A 9,642-nucleotide genomic window follows, 5' to 3' on the forward strand; every position below is an offset into this window, starting at 1 on the left:
CTAATAATACTTCCTCTAATCCAAATGTCATACTACCTGAGCACTCATTATGATGTCAGTTTCTTTCATGATTGGATTTCTTTGTTTTTGTTGTTCTGGACCCATGATTTCATCATCATGCAGGCAACTCCCAGTGAGGAAATTGTCTCTCACTTTAGCTAATAAAATTACTATGTGTAATTGGAAACAGACTGATCAGTATCAAAACAGATCATACCTTCTCAGCACTATATAGTCTTAGAGAGTTGCTTGGGGGCACTGGGAAGTTATGCCCTGGGTCATGACAGCCAGTGGCCAGTATGTCAGAAGCTGTACTTGAATGCTGCTCTTCTTGATTCTGGCTATCTATTGCCCCAAGTGGCCTCTCTTGTGAATGTAATTTGGAATACAAATTTCAGGTGTGACATACACATAGCTACCAAACATATATTCGATGATTATAATACCAGTGTTCTGGGTAGTCAAAGAATGTAAAATAATATACTAGACCCAGCTATACAATTAGCTTATTCTATCCATTGAATGGTTCCATAACCTCAATGTCATAAAAAACCCAAACTCATTCCCTCTCCTCCCCAAATAAATTGAGTATGGTCCTACTAATATTTACTCCTTAATAACTAAGCCTTCGCTCTCTTGACGTCAGCTGCAGATAATCTTATTTATGTTCACTTACATTTAGAAGCTTAGTGGCAGCACCAGAAATGTCAGATGAATGTGAAATTAGATAACAACTGAACAATAAAGAAAAATCTTTTCCATTGTCAAATCATGTGGATAGTTGAAAAAAAGTTGTAGTTGGAGCTTGTCAATAAAGTGTCCTGAGAATATGGTATCCTCTTTTTTTTTTTTTTAAATGATTTTTATAGCTTCTTGCGGGTTGTTGGGGAGTGAGGCAGCAGCACCATGAAGGGCTCAGGCAGTCTGAGAGAATATAAGGTAGTTGGATGCTGTCTGCCTACTCCCAAGAGTCCAGTGCCTCCTCTTTATCAGATGCGGATCTTTGCTCCTAATCATGTTGTAGCAAAGTCCCGATTCTGGTACTTCATTTCCCAGTTGAAAAAGATGAAGAAGTCTTCTGGAGAAATTGTGTACTGTGGACAGGTCTTTGAAAAGTCCCCTCTTAGGGTGAAAAACTTTGGCATCTGGCTGCACTAAAATTCCAGGAGTGGAGCCCACAACATGTACGGGGAGTACAGAGACCTGACCGCTGCTGGGGCTGTCATTCAGTGCTACTGAGATATGGGAGCCCGTCACCGTGCTTGGACCCACTCCATCCAGATCATGAAAGTGAAAGAAATTCCTGCAAGCAAGTGCCACCGGCTTGCAGTCAAGCAATTTCACTACTCCAAAATCAAGTTCCCTCTGCCCCGCAGAGTTCTGCGTCGCCAGCACAAACCACACTTTACTACCAAGAGGCCCAAAACGTTCTTCTAAGTGCAGAGACAAGGAGGTATCTGTTTTATTTGATCTGTTTAAATAAATTTCTCAATTGGAAACCCCCACAAATGATTTTTATATTTGTCTATATAGCAAACTATGACACTTACAAAGCTAAGACAATAGGGGTATCTTAGAGCTCTATCTCTAGCTCATATAATTGCTTCATGTCCAAAAGAAAGTTTTGATTCCTTTTCTGTTTAGAAGCCAAACTCCCTGGACATACTATATATTGCAATAGATATGAATTAGAAACTAATTTGTAATATTAAATTCAATACAGATTATTTGATTTAAATACATGGCAGACATAAGACAGAAATGGGACCATAATGGAAAAAAGGAAACATTTATTCACTATGTGTTTAGAACTTATTCTACTCGTATTTCCTCTAACCTTGAAAAATCATCTCAGGGATCTGTTAAGAACATACTGTTTCTTTGGTGTAATATAACACTTGTCTGAAGAAGTTATCCATATCTCTCATAAATGGAAAATGTCTAAAAATTGCAGGATTTGAGGTGTTCGTGGCTCTCTTTAAATGAAAAGACAAATTTCTCTATACAAGTAGTCTCCAACAAACCATTTGGTTTTCTTCCAAAAGTTTATGACTTTATGTATTTGGAACATGGAACACTTTTTGCAAAATAACCATGTTAGATATGATAATGAGCCTTTAAGATCAGCCCCTAGAAACCAACTTAGCTCATGACATTTAAACTATAGTACTATTACAGTTTTATTAGCTAATAATTGAAATAGTAATTGTAATTAAAAAAAACCACGCAATGTCATACTAGACTGCTCTTGGCACTACGGTTAGTAAATAGCACCATTTCAGGTTATCTTTTATACTCATGCAAGATCCCTGCTCAAAGGAGAGCTGGTTTCTGTGTACTAACTGATTCTTATTTTCCCTATGACATAAATAAGCATAGTAATAAATTCTTTACTCCTAACAACTTGAGAACTTGAACAAGCCAAAGTTTATTAATATCAACAGAGTATTTAATTGAGAGTTACAAAGTCAAGAAGAATTTAAAGAAAATTCTTCTTTGGAATTCACCCAGGGCTGTGCTGGAGCTATCTCTCACTGGTTTGCTAGAGCCGATATTAAATTTTCGGTGTGGGCATTTCATTCATTCATTGTTGTTTCTCATACTCTTTTTTTTTTTTTGCTTAGGCAATGGAGTTAAGTGACTTGCCCAGGGTCACACAGTAAGTAAGTGTTATATGTCTGAATCTGGATTTGGACTCAGGTCCTCCTGAATCCAGGGTGGGTGCTCTATCCACTGCGCCACCTAGCTGCCCCTCTCATACTCAGAGAAGACCAAATGGCATCGCAATGTTGAGGGTCATACAGAATGTCCAACTATGGCTGATCAGACCACTGTGAGCTTGGGGGGCCCTACCACAGATCAGGTACAAATAGTCTATATGAATATTTGGGATGGAGATGTCTCTAAATTTGCACATCTCATGTTTCTTTTGAACTATTGTAATTCTGCTTCGCTCCCTGAGCACAGCACCTTCTTTGATTCAGGTATGGTCTTGTGTCAATGTCTCCCATATCTCCTAATTGAGTGTGAGCATTTATGTCCCAGAAATCAGTAGTTGCTACAAATCAAGTCTTGTTTTATTTGTTGTGTAACTTTTAAAAAGCATTTATTGTTTTATTTATTGTCTAGCTTTTAAAAAGCATTAACAATGCAGATTAAACTTAAATGTGTGCATACATACTCTACCCCTCCCAAATGTTAAACACTTACTAGTGTACTCCTGAATTCATTCACAGTTAATTACGTCAACTATGTCATTTGGATCCTGTGTTACTATGGTTCTGAACCTCCAGAAAAATAAATAGGTCACATCCACTTTTAATCTAGCAAGCAATGTCTAATAGCATCGAAATTGCTAGTGGAACATTCACTGATATGAAAAGGATACAAAGAAACATGTGCCTCAATCTTACCACGAGTCTTGGGTCCTAGTCTCAATCAAGTTCACATACACAGGCAAATGACTCTATTTAAACTAAAGTCTGATTCAGAGTTGCCAGAGGGTGATTTCCTCTTCAGAATCCTATGCTCCAGTTAGACTGCCATTTCTTGATTTTTGTCCTAGTATCTTTTGCCACCATCATGTGCTGTCCACCATGCTTATAATACCCTTCTTCCTCATTGCCACCTGTCGAAATCCTTTTCTTCCTTTAAGGCCCACCCTTCCTGCAACTCTCCACCATATCTGAAATATCTCCTCAAATTTTCCAAAGGCATTTTGTCTGAATCTCTCCTTTGTCTTTTTACATAGAATCTGGTAGAATATGTATTTGCATACATGGCATATTTCTTCCCATTAATTTGTAAGGTCCTTGAGGGTAATGACTGTGTTTTATTCCATCGCTGTATCCCTAAAACCTAGAATAGTGTCTGGCACATAATTTATGCTTAGTAAATGTTTTCTGAATTGAATTTAATGGTACTTTGTCTTTGTATCATTGTATCTCCATGGACTAATATAGTAGGGACTCAATAAATATTTATTAAATTGAGTTAGGGAGTTTGGAAAGCCATATCATAATAATATTAGTGATATAAAATAGTTAATTTGTCTTCACAAGATTTTTAACTTGTCTCACCATGAGCAATTTTCAGCACTTAGGAGGTCAGGACAATATATTTGTCATAGTCACTGAAACGTAAGAGTAGGAAGGGACCATAGAGGTCATCTTGTCCAACCTTTTTCCCATGGGCAAATCCCTCTTCCAACATTCTGGACAAGTGTTCTCTACATTTTATGATAATTCTTAGAGAAACTGTATCTGTGACTTTTCATTCATAATAATGATGTGACTGTCATTCTGTACTGTCTACTGAGGGTGACAACTAGAGTAAAAGATCACCAATGAGTAGATATCAGAGGATTACTTGTACTTCACTGATATCAGTGCGGTAGAGCAGATTTAAAAGGACAATTGCCCTCTTTATTCATTCAGAAAGGATTAAGAAATTGATCTTCAGAGAGCAGACCCCACGGGTTTTTGAAGGGATTTGTTGAGGAAGGGATTGATTAGTTCTAGGTGAAGATTAAGGGAAGAGGAAAAGGAAAAACATTTATTAAACACCTGCTGTGTGCCAGGTACTATGCTAAGAACTTTAAAAAGTATTATCTTATTTGATAATATTTGTGACTATTATCCTGCAATGCTAATTCCAAATTGTATTTTTAGCATATCATAACCCTTTCCTTGTTTAAGATTCCTATAAATGCTCTCTCAGTTTTTCTTGGGTTATAGAGAGTTGTCCAAGTGTATGGAAGGGGAGGGACTATTTCAGTTTGAACATTTTTCCTTTCTAAAGTAGAAAAAAAATTTGGATTTAGAACAAATAAATTAATAAAAAAAAAATTCTTGTATTCTTGTGCCTAAAATGCAGGATACAGTAAAAATATTTTTTCTTTGACAATGCAATGCCAAGAGAGCTAGAGGAAGGCTCCTAACTTGTTGGGTGGACCCCCCCTGTGGAAAATTTGTGGAAAGTCATAGTCCAGAGTCACATGGTATGGTCAGGCATGGATAGATTACAACTTGCATCAGTGGAAGGAGTTACCACATTGATGAGATCATAGAGCCATTGAAGTACAGCATTATATCTAATGTGGTTCTTAAAAGGGTAGATTTTGATATCTAATACTATATGATAAGATTAGGTTAAGGTTGGTTCAGATGATCGGCATTGAATTACTATCCATGTATTCAATTCCCTTCATATGGGTTTGCTTGATCTTATTTAAACAAAAGAAAGGAAGAAACCAAACCTTCATTGTATTAGTTTGATATTTTCATGACCATATGGCTCCAGGTTCCTCCCAGATGAATTGCTACTGCCTAACCCGCATCATGCTGGCAAATATGATTACAGATTCTCCTGTGTGGTATGAAGTTATGCTTAATGTCTCAAAGAGTTGTCTTCTAGAAATGAAACACCTGCTGATAAATGTGATTTTGAACAGCAATAGGAAAGTTATGTCTGTACAGTAAAAACTTAATCTAATTTCACATTAATTTTATACTTGTGTTATCTCATAGCCATGATTTGATTGGGACAGTGAAACACAGGGAGGTCTATATACATTAGCATCTGTCTCATGAGTTTGATATTATGCCGGTGCTGCTGGCAAAGAGCTCATCCTTCTGTACTCTTTAAGATTCAGGTAGTTTCAAGAGTGCCAGACAGAAACATAGGGGGGAGGAAAGTTGTGAAAATAAAGCTAGTAACATTGGATTGAATGGTGTCTTAAAGAACTTGTTCTGATGATATGACCATCAATACATCCAAGTCTTTGCCAAAGGTTCCAGAAATGATGTCCATTTTGTCCATGGTTTCTTCTCAATCACCTATCCCACAACCTCAAACACCACATAATCCTACAGCATTGACTTTATTTGCAAAGATAATCACTCCATTTCCAAGTCCATAGTACTTCCTGCACCAGTACCATGTTGTTTGACTGTTTCCATGACTGCCCCACACATGCGAGGATGCAGACATACAGCTGCTTTTTATCAGCAAGAGAATCTGTGTAGTCATCTGCCATTGGGAGTATGTGTTCCCTCTGGCTCATAGTCTTAAAGCCTCAATAAGTATGATTATTTTTTTCTCATCAATTTTTTTTCCCCCTCAAAAAAACAATTATACTGGAATGTAGAAACAGATTTTGGCAAGTTGCCCAGAAGGAGGTGAGACATCCTTTCTGTTCTTTGCTTCTGCATGGGATCCTGGAAATTCTTTTGCAAGTGTTTCTAGTCTTCTAAATCAGTATTGAGATTAATTACAATGTGGTTAACAAGATTTTGAGCAGCTTCTTTCCTTATAGACTGCATTTCCTACACATCCTGTTGAAGTTCTTTGTGGAAAACATTGCTGGTTCTTTGGTTCATCTGAGCTGCCAGGAAGGGGTACTTACTGGCAATTCCCTGATTCATGGTAGAGGATGGATGGACAGAGAGAAGTTGGGATTCATCATTGTTTTGGTGAGAGAATCACCAGCATGCTGGGCCGTAGTTTTGGAAATTTTGTTCTCATTGGCTGGAGGTGTTTCTTTTACTTCTTCTGGAAGAGAGGCGGTAAACTTGCCATGGCCTGAGAAGTAGGTTTGGATGCAACATTTTGGGGGCAATTCTGGGCATAGAAGAGCAGAGATTTGCCGGCTCTTTGAAGGAAGGTTTGGAGCATTCTTGACAATAGCATCAAACTGTGGTCTCCATTTAGGAGAGAAGGACAGGATCCTGAGCAGTGTCTGAGGAGTTAATGACAGTGGGTCTGGGACCAATAGCCAGAGGCACTAAGGTCACAACTCTAGTTTCTGGTTTGAGATGCCATTCCCCCTCCTTCTACATATTACCTAGGTGCTCAATGTCCTCATGTTGCCCTCCTTTGTTTGAGTCCCAAATCTAGAATAGAGTCCTGAGACTGGCACCTTTTCAAATTCCTCCTATTTAATATGCACCTGAAGGTCATGCTTCAATTCCTACTCCAGGAATGAAAATTTCATACATTTGGCTTGCTAGTACATATTTGAAATAGGTTAGGCCTTGTCTTGTCCTTTAGGAACCTTGATCATGTGGCTACCTGCTTATTTGTGTAGTCTCAGCCAAAGAGCAATGAAGAAGCACATGGTGGGCATGAGTAGGCTGCAAGTCATTACTGTGCTGAATTGTGCAAGAGAAAGTTGTGTAAAGTATTTCATTAGAGAGAAACGTGATAATAAAAGAACGCAGGCTAGTCATGTGACAAAATCAAGGGATTCCAGTGGACAGCCTCCACTGGTATCCATGCAAAGTCAGGAGATCTAGAGGAAGCCCCCTCCCCTAGTAGGTGAGCAGGAGTCCCTCCAAGAAGAGTAGGCATGGGAGGACCAATCAATCAACCACCACACATCTATTAAATACTTATGTGGGGGTATATGGGGTATTCAAGGAGGACTAGAACCTCTGATGTGAGGGCTGCTTCATCCATCTTTGCTGTCTCCTATTACCCAACTCTCAGCTGTGGCTCCAAGAAGCTGTAGCATGTACAGCCCCCCAATAAAATCATCTTGGCAGAGGAGCTAAACCAGGTTCAAGGTAACTAATAGGCCTCAAATCTGGATGAGAACAATTTGTTCCAATGGCCATGAAGGCAGCTGGAACAGGTACTATGGAGCTCTTAGAGCTTGGTTAGGCATCAAAGATGCCAAAGTCATTTACTGCATCCCAGGCCATCTTGACTTTTGTACTTCGATAACTCTAGAAGAGAGAGTGAGGCTGATGACTTTGTGCAACTCTGCCCACTTAAATCCAATTCATGCACAAATCAAGAGATCACTCTGTGATGTCATCGGTCTTCTTCAAAACAGAAGGATGAAGAATAACTTACTATGTTCCAGGCATTGTGCTAAGCATTAAGGATATATTAAATTTGGTAAACCCTCCCCCCCCCATTCCTGCCCTGAATAAGTTGCCATTCTAGAGGGAGATACAAAAATGAAAATAATTATCTCTACAAGATACATAGAGTATATGGAAAGTAATCTCAAAGGAGAAGACACTGGCATAGAGGGGAATAAAGAAAGTCCTAGATCAAGTGGAATTTGTTTGGATTCTTAAAGGAATCTAGGGAAAGTAAGAGGCAGAGATGAGGAGGAAGAGCATTCCAGGTATAGGGCACAGCTAATGCAAAATCACAGAGACAGGAGATGGAATGTAGTGAGTGAGGAAAAGCAAGTAGGGTTGCAATCTGTATTGGTGAAGAGAATGCCTTCATCAATAAAGTCACAGCCACATCCAAGTACTAATTGTCTGTCCATTAAATTTCCCACTTTCGTCACGTAATAGAAGTAGCTGCATAGAGCAGATGTTTCATTCTTTACATTTGTCTCACGTAGTACTTGGCACATAGTAGGTGTTTAAGAAATATTGTTGATTGATCAACTCACATACCACTTCCTTCTTGAAACCTTTCCTGAACAGACCACACAGCTATATAACTGCAAAATAACACAGACATTGGTCACAATTTTTAATTGGCATAATTATAAATAGTTTGGGCAAGACTTTTATATTTTCTAGGTAGTTCACATTCAGTTTTGTGATAATAGTGGTCATTTGTCATTTCGATTTTGAGTAGCAGAAGAACCACATTCTTCTTGTAGTATAGCTGATCCAGCTGTTTAACATCTGCTGAAATTCAATGTCAATATTTCCTTCAGATTCTTAAATGAGTTTTTCTACTCAGGAAACACATCTAGCTTTGTAGCTTTCTGTGCGTGAGTTAACAAAAAGAATGAGAACCATCTTAGGGGAGGCATGAGACAACAATTCCTGTCACTTGGCCTGCTCATCTTATAGCTGTTGGCTGAGAGAAAAAAAGGCATGAGTGCCAAGCTTAACAGACAAGGGAAATCAGAAGCCAACATGAAACAAAGATTTTGTTTGCAGACTTTACTGGTGGATTTGACTGGAAAATAATTACAGTCCTTCTAGCCCTTAAGGAGCTGTTACAGGAGCCTCAGGCATAACAAACACATTAGAGAGAACAAGATATAATCTACTGTTCTAATAGTGCCTTGTTATAATAAAACCAGAGCAACTCACCTCTTTGGAGTAGTTTGTGGTTTACCAAGGCTTTCTTCACAGCAACCCTGTGAGGTAGAGGCACAGTGATGATTGTGTTCATTTTATGAGTGACAATATCGAGGCTCAGAGGGTCACTGAGAAGTAACTCGCTCAGGGTCACACAGTTAATAAATGATGGAGTTAGGACCTGAGCTCTGATCCTCTGTCTACAGCTGCAGCACTCTTTTCACCACTTCTTCCTTGGCATTGGCTCAATGTCTTGTTCACTCTCATAACTCTCTTCCTGAAGTAAATTAAGAGATATCTTCTTTGGTGTGTTAAGGAAAATGATGCAGACCTCCAGTTTTTCTTACTACTTATCAGTTGTCTGCTGCCTTGAGCGCAAGATGGATGCATTTTGAAAGAGATATAAAATAATCTGCTGGAGCCCAGTTATGTAGGGTAGTACAATATAAAGAGAACAGTGAAAAAACAGATATTCTCTTATTTATAGTTGCTGGAGACTGTGTGACTTTCTTTTACAAAGTAATTTACTATAATGTTACATTCATTATAAAATTTCTCTACTGGAGTCCTCTTTTGATGC

General features: G+C 38.6%; 2 pseudogenes; one reads left to right on the forward strand and one right to left on the reverse strand.

Annotated features, from left to right (window-relative positions):
• The first annotated feature begins 906 nt into the window (after nt 1-906).
• On the forward strand, nt 907-1,437 carry LOC110207178 (large ribosomal subunit protein eL20 pseudogene; annotated as a pseudogene).
• A 4,460-nt stretch (nt 1,438-5,897) lies between these two features.
• LOC110210212 (5-aminolevulinate synthase, non-specific, mitochondrial pseudogene) lies at nt 5,898-6,690 on the reverse strand (annotated as a pseudogene).
• Between the last annotated feature and the right edge of the window lie 2,952 nt (nt 6,691-9,642).

This window comes from Phascolarctos cinereus, unplaced genomic scaffold, assembly GCF_003287225.1.
Source record: "Phascolarctos cinereus isolate Bilbo 61053 unplaced genomic scaffold, phaCin_HiC Scaffold_2;HRSCAF=192, whole genome shotgun sequence".
Lineage (NCBI taxonomy): Eukaryota > Metazoa > Chordata > Mammalia > Diprotodontia > Phascolarctidae > Phascolarctos > Phascolarctos cinereus.